Below are 12,282 nucleotides of genomic sequence, written 5' to 3'. Positions count from 1 at the left end.
AAAAAATGATTTGAAGGGTGATTAAACTTCTTTTATTAGAATTTTCCAACAGTAGTTTAGTTAATGTAGTTTTACATTTATTCCCACAATCAAATTAATCATGCTACGTGCAAACTAAGTGAATTCTTGTTTACGTTAACAGTATTATTGTTAAACTAAGTGATTTAACTAAGAGACAACTACTCAAAAAGAAATTATCAGCAGAGTTTGAGATAAAGGAGTTTGGGGAACTCAAGTACTTCCTGAGAATTGAGGTATCATATTTAAATAAAGAGATTTTCTTTCTCTCTTAGAAAACATGTGATTGATCTTTTGTAGAAAATAGGAAAACTTAAATGCAAGCATACATGTGTGTCCATTGAACAAAATCATAAGATCAACTATAAGGAGGAAAGTGCAAAAGTTGATAGGGTTCAAAATCAATGGTTGGTGGAAAAGTTGATTTATTTGACAAAAATTAGGCTGAATTTGGCATATGAAATCAATGTGATGAGTCAATTCATGCATAATGCGAGGGTGAAACACTCGCAAGTTGTGGATTGTGTTATACAATACCTCAAAGTCACTTTAAAGAGAATACTCTTGTTTAATAATGGTAGAAGTCTAACTATGGAGGCTTACATTGATGTTGATTATGCAATTTTGGTTATTGATAGAATGTCTATTTCATGCTATTGTACTTTATTGTGTAAAAACCATATTGTCCGAAGGAGTAAGAAGCAAAGTGTATTTCCTCAATCAATCAATGAAGCATAATTTAGGGTTATGACTAGAGGTATGAATAGACCAAACCAGACTATGTAAGTTCTGAGCCTAACCTACAATATATTTTTTAGGCACCATTATAGGTTATGGCCATAGGATTCTTTTACATGACCTAGCCTTGAGACAAACTAATTCAAAGGAATCAATCCAATTATCCATCAGAACGGGTTTATTTAAAGCCATAATAAAGTTGTGTAACACAAAAATTATTAGTACCTAACAAAATTCGAACTCGAGATGACCACACACAAGACCCAAGTCTTCAACAACATGTCAATCCTTACGACCCCTCTTTATTTTATGATTAAGTGCAACATAAATGATATTTGGTAGAGGTTGTTCAAACTTTTCTAATTGTAATGATGTTTTTCATGATTGTAATGCTTCTATACTATGTTGTTTTGATTTTCTTCTTGATCACCATTATTATCTTTACATTGAGCGTAACTCTATCTTAGTTGTTGTCGTGTTAAAAAATAGCGATCTTCTGTCTATCTCGTTTACTTGATTTCGATCTATTTTGAGTGGTGATGTTTTGACCGACCATCCGAGGACAATAAGTTTAATTATGACAATCCTACAATGTGTGCGCTAAGGTATTGATGATCAGGGTGTTCACAATCAGAGGATCTACATTCGATCTTTGCTCTTCCGTGATCATTCATTGTCAAATATAATCAGACAATATTTTGTACAAGGTGTTAGATTCTGAAAGGACGACTCTAACCATCTTCATTATATGAACTTCAGTATGCATAATTTCAGAAATTTATCTCATTCACTCCCTAAAACTATGTTTAACTCATTTATTTACTTTAACATTAAAGTATCAATCTTATATATTCACCACCCACACCGGTATGAAAAATTCACTCCACCTCAAATTCATTGAACATTCACCAATTTTCTAGTTAAAAAATGTATTCTCTCCGACGCCTTTAACTTTGTCTTGCTTAAAAATAAAATCAACTCTATTTTTTATAGAGAAATGCTCCTATAACACGATATTCCATACACTAAATAAATACTACTTTTTATATCACTTAAATTTTTGTATAACACTAAAACTAAAACAATTGGATACATACGGTGTAATTTGCCTATGATGCGGTAAATTGGTGTGAGCAATACTAATTTTTTATAAGAAAAGAAACAATACTTTTAAAATTATTATATTCTTAATAAATTAATCATATTCAAAATAAAAACAAATAGGACCTAGAATCCTTATTTTGAGGAAACAATCAAGACATATGAACTAAAGTCAGTTCATTTACAGGGCGTCTTAAGTAAAATATTATTTTTCTGACTTTCTTTCTCAATGGAAAATGAATTCCTTTCCAGCCAAATAATGCCTATTCGATTTCCATAAAAATATAAGCTTAATTGACATCTTCCTCCACAACTCAAACTTCTTTCACACATGGAAACAGAATCATTACTTCCTAACCCAACTAACGTTTGTGGCATTAAGCAATACTTGAGAAGAAAGCACTACAAGAACCTCGAAGAAAGTGGAAAGAAATTTAAGATCATAAAGTTTAAAAGGAGCACACGTAAGTTTTGGAGAATCAGAACAATCCCAAAGCTTAGATGGATGATTAAATCACCGTTGAAAGTGTTGACAAATTTTAAGAAAGCTTACATGACGTTTATGTTAAAAATCCTTGAACACCGATGATAGTACCTCTGGTGGGAAACAGATTCAAAAGGCTCCTCAAGTTTCTGAGGATTTTGCTGGTGATGTGTTTCAGACTAGGCTCATATATGAGATTTCAAAGGCCTTGATTGCTTCTCATGAACTATTTTCCGTATAACATGCATGTAACTCTCTTCTTTTTAATACATTTTTTACCTCTATATATTCTTCTTTTTGTGTGAAATTTTATTTGGTTTTGACACTTTAGTATCTGTTAACAAGTTTGGAGTGAAAGGGAATGAAGTCTTTTGGAACGACATGAACATTTGAAGAAATAAATAAAGAAAGTTTATATCTTATTTTAGTATATGTTGAACAATAATCAAAAAGAAAATTGAATTTGGGAAGAAAAGAAAATTAGAGTTTTCGAACAAAAGGAAGAAATTTCTGTAGAGTTTCTTTCTGCTCTCAAACTGTGAGTTATTATACAATAATAGGGTTTACTCCCTATTTATAGATTTGGGTATCGAAGTGATCAAAATCAACATGATTCGACACAAGAAATTTCAAATCAACACATCATCTAATTCATTGTGTCTAAGCTATCTATATTCATCATAGACCTTAGCTTCTTGAATACTTCAACCTGCACTCCTTTCGTCATAATATCTGCAATCTGAATCTCAAATCTGCAGTGTTCAAAGTTCAGTTTCGCTTCTGTTACTTGCTCTCGAAGATACTGAAACTTCATTTCGATGTGTTTGCTTCGCTCACCCGCTATCGGATTCCTCGTTAGATTGATAGCAGGCATGTTGATCTTCATGGTAATCGCTCCATGATTCTTCCCTAATCTCTTCGATCAAATTCATCATCCATGTTGCTTGACATGCACATAGAGAAGCAACTATGTATTCTACTTCACATGACGATAGTGCCACTAATGGTTCCTTTCTTGAACTTCATGCAACTGGTGCACCACCTAGCATAAACATGTAGCCAACGATGAATTTTCTATCATCAACATCACTACACCAATTTGAGTCGGTGTATCCCACTAACTTGCATTATTTTCCTTCATCAGCTGCAGAAAACAAAATGTCATAGTCGAGAGTTCCTTTCAGATATTGTACTATCCTCTTCGTTGCTGCTAGGTGTGATACATTTGACTTCTGCAGGAATCAACTCACCATACCTACATTGTATGCTAGATTAGGCCTTGTGTGACAAAGGTATCGAAGTGATCCAATTAGTCTTTTATATTGTGTTGGATCGACGTCATCTTCATCGGCGTATTTCGATAGTTGCAATTTGGGCTCAGCTGGAGTCGAAGTTGGGTTAAAATCTTGCATCTCAAATCTCTTGAGTATTTCGTCTGTATATCTTCTTTGGTACATCATCAAGCCTCTACTAATCTTGTATAATTCGATACGAAGGAAGTATGAGATATTTTCCAAGTCTGACATTTCAAACTCCTCACTTAAGTCATGTTTGAAGTCTACAATCTCCTTCTTGCAGCTTCCTGTTATCAACAGGTCATCGACATAGAGACATAGTATAAGTAATTCTCTATTGCTTCTTATTACATATACTTCATGCTCAGTTGTGCACTTCACAAATTCCTTCTCCCTTAGAAAGCTATATATCTTCTTATTCCAAGCTCTTGGAGCTTGCTTAAGTCCGTACAGGGCTTTATGCAACATGTATACCTTGCTTTCTTTGCCTTGCTTCGCAAACCCAATTGGTTGTGCAACAGAAAATTCTTCATCTAAGGGGTCATTCACGAATGCACATTTCACATTCATCTGACATGTGTCAGTTGTTCATGATTGCTAGACCAACAACCAACCTGATTATTTTGATCCTAGCAACAGGTTCAAAAACTTCATCAAAAGTGATTCCTTCTTTATGAAAAAATCCTTTCACCACAAGTGTTACCTTGTGTTGATTTACTTCACCTTTGGGATTCAACTTCACCTTGTATACCCACTTCACATTGATTGCCTTCTTGCCTTGAGGATATTTTACAAGTGGCCAAGTGTTGTTGACTTTGATGGACTTCAGTTTTTCATTCATTGCTTTCACCCACTTCGAATCCTTCAATGCCTTAACTGCATTGACCAGCTCGACTTTTTCATAGAAAGCATGGTGTACCAACTCACCTTTGTCATCAACCACATCATCTGATGTAATCACACATTCTTGCAACCTTGCAGGAATGTTTCTTGTTCTTTGAGGTCTGGTTGTGCTTGCTTGACCTCTGTCTTCTTCTGTTTGAACTTTCCTTTCGACTTTACTTGTTGGTTCTTCACATAATATTCTCACTGAATCTTTCTTGACATTTTCAGTCTAATCCCACTCCTTAATATCATCTATTATCACGTCCATGTTGATCATTACTTGCTTGTTCACTGGGTCGAACAACTTGTAACCTCCATTCGAATGATATCGTATTAGAATCATTTGATTCGACTTTTCATCAAGTTTTCTTCTTAACTGACCTGGAACATGTCTATGTGTTATAGGTCAAAATACTTTCGGATGACTCAAGCTAGGCTTGACACCAGACCAACATTCTTCTGGCGTGATTCCATTTAGCTTCTTCGTCATACATCTGTTTAAAATATATGTTGTTGTCGATATAACTTTTCCCCATAATTGTTTGGGTAGATGTTTGCCTTTCAACATACTTCTCACTATATTCATGATGATTCTATTATTCCTCTCTGTAGTTCCATTCTGCTGTGGAGTGTAGGGTGGCACCACCTCACGCACAATCCCTTCTTTCTCACATAATGTGTCGAAGTCTTTCGACATATATTCTCCACCACCATTAGTCCTCAAAATCTTGAGCTTTCAACCACTTTGTCTTTCGACCATAGATTTAAACTTGTCAAATATCTCGATCACTACACTTTTCTTCTTTATAAGGAAAGTCCATAATTTTTGACTGAAATCATCTATGAGTATGATAAATTATATGTTACCTCCAATTGAATCCACCTGGATAGGTCTACATACATCATAGTATATGATTTCAAGAATTTCCTTCTACTTGCTTCCTACATCCTTGCTGAAGATGTTCTTGTGTTGCTTCGCCTGCACACATTCCTCACACACTTCATTTGAAATGTCAATTTATAGTAACCCTGAAACCATATTTATTCTTTTCAGATATCTGATGTCTTTGAAATTGAGATGGCCAAGTATATAGTGCCATATCCATTCATCCCTACTAACTGCATTTACAAGGCACTTGTGCTCTATCACATTAAGTTCAATCCTGAAGGTTCTATTCTGAGACATATGGGCCTTCAAGATTAACCTTCCACCTAAGTCGAGAACTCTCATCATCTTGTCTTCGACCGACACTTTATAGTTCTTTTCGAACAACTGTCATATGTTGAGCAAATTGCTTTTCATTCCTGGTATATACAGTACATTGGAAATTACTTACATCTTGCCATACTTTCTCATAATTATAACATCACCAATATTTTCAGGTACTAGAGTATTGTCATTTTCAAATTTTACCATGTTCTTCATTGAGGATTTCATGTTGGCAAACCAATCTTTCCTACTAGTCATGTGTGACGAGCATCATAAATCCAAGTTCCATTTGTCTTGGAATCTTTCTTCATCTCTTGTTGTGACCATCAACAACATCTCTTCTTCTTCATGCTTTGCAAACTTTGAATCATTATCTTTATTCTTTTGTTTTTCAGGACAATCACTAGAGTAGTGACCATAATTCTGACAGTTGAAACACTGACTGTGACTTTTGTCAGGCTTTCGACCACCACCTCTTCCTCTACCAGCAACACTACCTCTTTGGTTGCGTTGGTATAGGGCTTTCTCTAATTTGACCAACCTTCTTCTTTCTGATTTTGACCAGTCGAATTGTTGTAGCCTTCTCTACCTTTATTGTCAAACCACTTCCATTTACCTTTCTTTTCTCTTGCTGATTGTGCATGCAAAGCCACGTCATTCTTCGACTTGACTGCATCTCTTTCAGACATTCTTTTTTCATGATATTCAAGCGTCCCTTGAAGCTCTTCCTTTATCAATTTGGAAAAATCTTTCGACACTTCTATGCCTACTACCACGTGGTCGAACTTTGGAGCTAATGACCTCAAGATCTTTATGATAACCTATCTTGACATCAACGCCTCTCAATATACCTTGATTTGATTCACCAGTTTTGTAACCCTAGTGAAAAAACTAGTTATGCTTTCATTGTCTTCCATCTGAAGTAATTCATACGTTTTTTTGTCAGTTTGCAACCTCACTTCTTTCACCTTTTCTGCTCCTCCAAACGATTTTCCAGAATTTCCCATGTTTCTTTCGCTGATTCAACATCACTAACCATTGTAGAAGGTATGGATAATCAGCCACTTCTCAAGTCCATGATGGGGATAAAGCCTCAGCATATCCTTGTATCTCTCCCACGTTTCGAAAAGAGATTCATTGTCTTTCTTCCTAAATTCGTTGATTTGGGCTCTTAGCATAACAGTTTTGCTAGGTGGGAAATATCATGCTAAGAAGACTTTCTTAAACTCGTCCCACATAGTGATAGAGTTGGATGGTAGAGAATGGATACAAGCTCTCTCTATATCTCTTAAAGAAAAAGGAAAGAGCCATAGTCTTATGGATTCGATATTAACACCATTTGCCTTCACTGTGTCTGCATATTATACAAACACTGATAAATGAAGGTTCAGGTCGTCCGTAGGGATACCAGAAAATTGATTTTCTTGTACGGCTTGTAACAGTGAAGGTTTCAACTCGAAGTCGTTTCGTTCGATGGCAGGGGAAACAATGTTGTTGTGTGGCTCTTCTTGCTATGGAGCAGTATAGTCCCGAAGTGGACGGTTCAAATTTTCGGCCATAACCGGTTCTGAAATATCCAGGCCAGGGATGTTGTATTTCAAACGAAATTCTTTGATTCGGCGTCTTAGTATAATATAATGCTCTACTTCGTCAATCGGTTTTTCCAACTCTTCACCTTGTGAGTGAGTGTTTGGCATACAATCGACGAATAAACAATTGCCTTAGTCTATACGGTGCAATGAAAGAATCACACTATTGACTAAATTAGTCCCCGGCAACGGTGCCAAAAACTTGATCGCGACTTTATGAGTAGATCGGATTATCTAACTGCAAATATACAGTTTATTACGTAGTTTTGAAAGAAATCGAACCCACAAGGACTAATAATCAATCTAGTGTTATCAATTGATGCAATGTAAAGCTAAAGCTATTGATTACTTAATTCATACGTAATTAAAAACTATAATTGGAATAGGATTTAGGAAAATATCAAGAAACGGAGGCCGGAATGTGGATTTCGTGAACCTCGGAGACTTTGTAACTCATTGGTGTTTGTTTTATGTTAAGCTGCTTTCAGTAGGAAATACTAGTTTAAAAATTATATCTCACACTCTCGCGCTATTGATTAAAGCTACACCATAACCATGAGATTTTGCTCTCGCTTTCCCATTTCAATTAAGAAGCATTTTTTGAAAACTAAATAAGTCATTATTTATGCCTAAAGTGCTCTCGCTGTATTTAGGATCAATGCCCACTTTCCACTATCCGGTTCAACTCTCACACTCTCGCACTATCGACTCGAACCTTAATTGTTTTTCACTCTCGTGCAAAAATGTTTGAATTAGACTTGAAAACTAAAGTCAGAAAAATAGTTTAAGAAAAGTTTACGCCAAATTCATTACCGAGTCCCGTCAGAACGACGGTCCTCACTTACCGGACTCAAATACGTTTAGCAAGACATGAAATTAAATTTAAATAAACTAAATATGGTAATTAAAATTAAAGACAACATGGTAATCAAATTAAAGTGCGATAAACAGAAATATAAAACAATAACGTAAAAACCTAAAAACTTGAATTAAATTGCGAGAAATTTCAAATAACATGAATGGAAATAAATGACTTCAATTATGCTGGCAGACTTGTGATCCAAGAGTACAGAAAATTAAACTAAAGCTACGATGACCTCTCGATGTGAACGGTTATTACTTTGAATGTAATATCTGTCTAAAACTAAAAACAACAAAGCTTTCGTGCAATACTTGGATGTCTCAAACTCCTGAAAACAATGTCTTATATAGTCCTAATGGTATAGAACCCTTTCCAAACGTGTAGAATTTCGTTGGGAGAATGTAGGAAGGTGGGAAAGAATGAGTCAAGTTGGTTTTTTTTCACTTTCTGTTACTGTGCACGTATGGCGAACACCATGAGCTTAAGTTGGATGATGATGTGGTTGGGTGCATGGCGAACGCCATAAGGTGATGGTGAATGTCATGCATCGGAAACTTGTTTTTTCTGCATTTTCTCCCCTTTCTAACTCATTTTCCAGTTTCTACGCGTAGACACTCTATAATTGACAAGTACCTTAAATGCAAACAAAACACGACATAAAGGTAATAAAACATGATAAAATGACACTAAGTAGCATGTGAATCAGGTCGAAATATACGATATGTTTTCGCGTTATCAAACTCTCACACAATCATTTTGTTTTAAAAAAAGCGAAATATATATTTAATAATATATTAAATAAATTATGAAATGGAAAATAAACATGAACTTGTCATTGGCCGAGTGGTAGGAGATTGGTTTTTAAACATGGTGGTAAAGATTGTGGATTAAATCCTCTTTGTTATGCTTTTTTAGGTGTGGTCATTGCAAGACTCTTGCTTATGTAAAAACATTATCTTGTCTAAAACGATCATAATATTTTTTATACTGTTTATTTAGACTTGTGAAAATGTGTTTATAGTATTCGGATTGGACGAGAAAATAGTTATAGCTAATGTCGACGCTAATGAATACAAGGATTTGGTAGAGAAATGAGTGCAGTAAAGTGTTTTTATTTGACGAATATAAAGTTTTTCTATTTTAAAAATTGTATTTTGTATTATGGATTCATTTTTACTATTTGCCCAGGGCCTCTAAAAAGTCAGGATTGGCCCTGATTAAAATATAACTCTCCTTTTTTCTTTAGGACTTACACCTCAAACTCATTATCTTTTGAATCCTAAAAAGTCACACATGGTACAATCTGGTCTCAAATTCTTTAGCAAAACATGAAAGAAGTTATTCCATTATCTGTGTTTTATAAAATGCAATTAGTTAGCAAATAATGCACCAAACAGATCAGGCAAATATTATGAGAAAAAAACAAAATGCAATCAACTTGTATTTGCAAACATAATCGATTTATTGGAGAAGATACATGCATCACTTATATTATGACTCTCAAACTTCATATGATATGTTTGCATTCTTGCAAGCAAATTCGTTATCTGAGTGTTGTTCTCATTGTCAATAGTATTTGTAACTTTCATATCGAGAAACTTTCCATTAACTTTTTGTTGGAGAAACTTTCCATTTTTTTTAAAAGGGTTGCTTGAAGCCATTGGATTTCTTCAAATAGTTTATGTTTGTTTGTTAAAAGATGTAGGTGATGGAGAGACAATGGTAAGTGTGTGGCAAAATATTGATTTATATATAGGGCATTGAAAATCATATTTTGCCAGCATTTATCTTAAACAAAGTCATGTCATCTACAAAAGTGAACTCTACACCTATATATATATATATATATATATATATATATATATATATATATATATATATATATATATATATATATATATATATATATATATATATATATATATATATATATATATATATATATATATATATATATATATATATATATATATATATATACTATGGGTGGTAAAACGGGTCGTCTGCCCTACCCCGTCTTAAGCCCATTAAAAAATTAGATGGGACGGGCAAGCTCGCCAAAAGAAATTGAGTTAAAAAATTTAGTCTGTCCCGTTAAGGTGGCGGGTTGGCGGTCCGCCTAATTTTTTTTTAATAGATTTATTTTTACATTTCAATTAGATTTTTTGCTTATTTTTAAAATAATTTTTTATAAGGTATTTTTTAACAAATTTTACTCAACATATTGCATATACTAACAAATAAATGTATAAAATAGAATCATCAATAAGTACTCCAAAATTATAGTTCAAGTATTAACCTTCAACGAACCAAAATTAATATTTTGAGTGCTTGATAACTAGGTTGACGGGATGACGGACCAACCTGCCCTTTTTGTCGGGCTTAAGGCAGGGCAGACTTAAGGCAGGGCAGACTTAAGGCAGGTCGGACTGAGCGGATTGGTGAATACAAAATTGCAATCCAATCGATCATTTTTTAGAGGGTGCGCGGGTCGACTTGGTGGACCACGATCCGTTTTACCACGACTAATATATAACATGTGAGTTATGACATTGTTGTCATCATTACTCTTAGTAAATAAAATTATAATAATTGTTTTTTTTCTATCAAAAATAGTAATAATGATGGTTTAAAGATTTAATAAATAAAAAACATGATAAAAATATTTAATAAAACAAAGAGACATGTAAAAAGTCATGACTCGTGATAGTGTATCATCATTAAATCAGTTAAAGAAAAAAAATAGGCTTCTAGTGTTTACAATCAGACCTTGTTAATTTTATTATAATAAAGATTTTGTGCACAAAATAATGTTTAATTAGGGTTGTGTATCGATTTTGTCCATTCTCATGCCTTAATTCCGCAACCAAGGTTCCATTATTATTTTACACTCAAACCTCTAGAAGCAAGTAACTTTATTTTTATTTTTATTTTTTATGGAGTATTTCGGTAGCATGATATGATTCCATTCCCACGTGAACTTCTTTTTCTTGTCCATTACGTACAACTTATATAGGAAGCACATTTTCTTGGGTATTTACTAATATTGAACAGTCTAAATCAATGACTTAAATTGTTTACATTGATTTTGTGAATGTTTTTCGATCTTAAATTTACGGTAGAGACTCTAACATTGTCTATTACAAATTAATATGTGCTTCAAAAATCAGGATCCACTTATTTTATGAGACAGAAACCAGCCATATTATTAAAATGACTTTTCGTGCATTGAATTGTCACCGACTTTTTTAATGAGATAAGAGAAGTATTTAATTTGACAAAATATTAATTACTAGTAATAGATTGATTTAGCGATACAAATTTTGATTCCTAAAATAAATGATTATAAATTCGGTCTCTCAGTCTCACAAATTGAAAAAAATATCGACTAAAAAGAAGTGTGTCCCACATATTCTTTAATGGAGATTAATTATCTTTGTGCTGAAATCTTCAAACCTATAACATAATAGATATACATTTAGCTTACCTATTTTTTGTGGTATATTTGTGATATTTATGGCGATATTTCCTCTACTTGAAATATGTATGCCAGAAACAAATCTCATGTTTTGTAGTTTAAATATAAGTAACTATATTTATTTAATCATACAAATATATTAATATAAAATTTATTTTCATGAGCTTTTAACTTTTATGAAATAGATTTAAATGTTAAAATTAATTTTTAAAAATATTATAGAGAACATATTTAAAAATATAATTAATCACTCTTGTTAACTTATAATTGAGAGGAAGATATTCGATGAATTTGATAGTTTATTTTGCACCCTTAACGAGATCATCATCATATGAGAGATTATTGTAGACTTTTTCCATGCAGGTTATATTGATGAGACCGTCACAGGAAATTCAGTGGGGTGGTTAAACCTTGTAACATTAACCGGAAGAAGGGTCTAGGATTAGGTCTCGAATTGAATATTCGTAAGTTTGAGATTTTTTAGTTTTAGTTGAGGGTTGTTCCCTTTGAACATTTGTAGGTTGATGTTGGGGATGAAGTTGTTTGGAGGAGTTATTAGTCAAGATGAAGGCTTTATCGAGGGATTGTCTATGAAGAAAGTTGTTAGGATTGTTGAGTTAAT

This window comes from Lathyrus oleraceus, chromosome 3 (genome assembly GCF_024323335.1).
Source record: "Lathyrus oleraceus cultivar Zhongwan6 chromosome 3, CAAS_Psat_ZW6_1.0, whole genome shotgun sequence".
Classification (NCBI taxonomy): domain Eukaryota; kingdom Viridiplantae; phylum Streptophyta; class Magnoliopsida; order Fabales; family Fabaceae; genus Lathyrus; species Lathyrus oleraceus.
Note: the sequence above shows the minus strand (reverse complement) of the source record.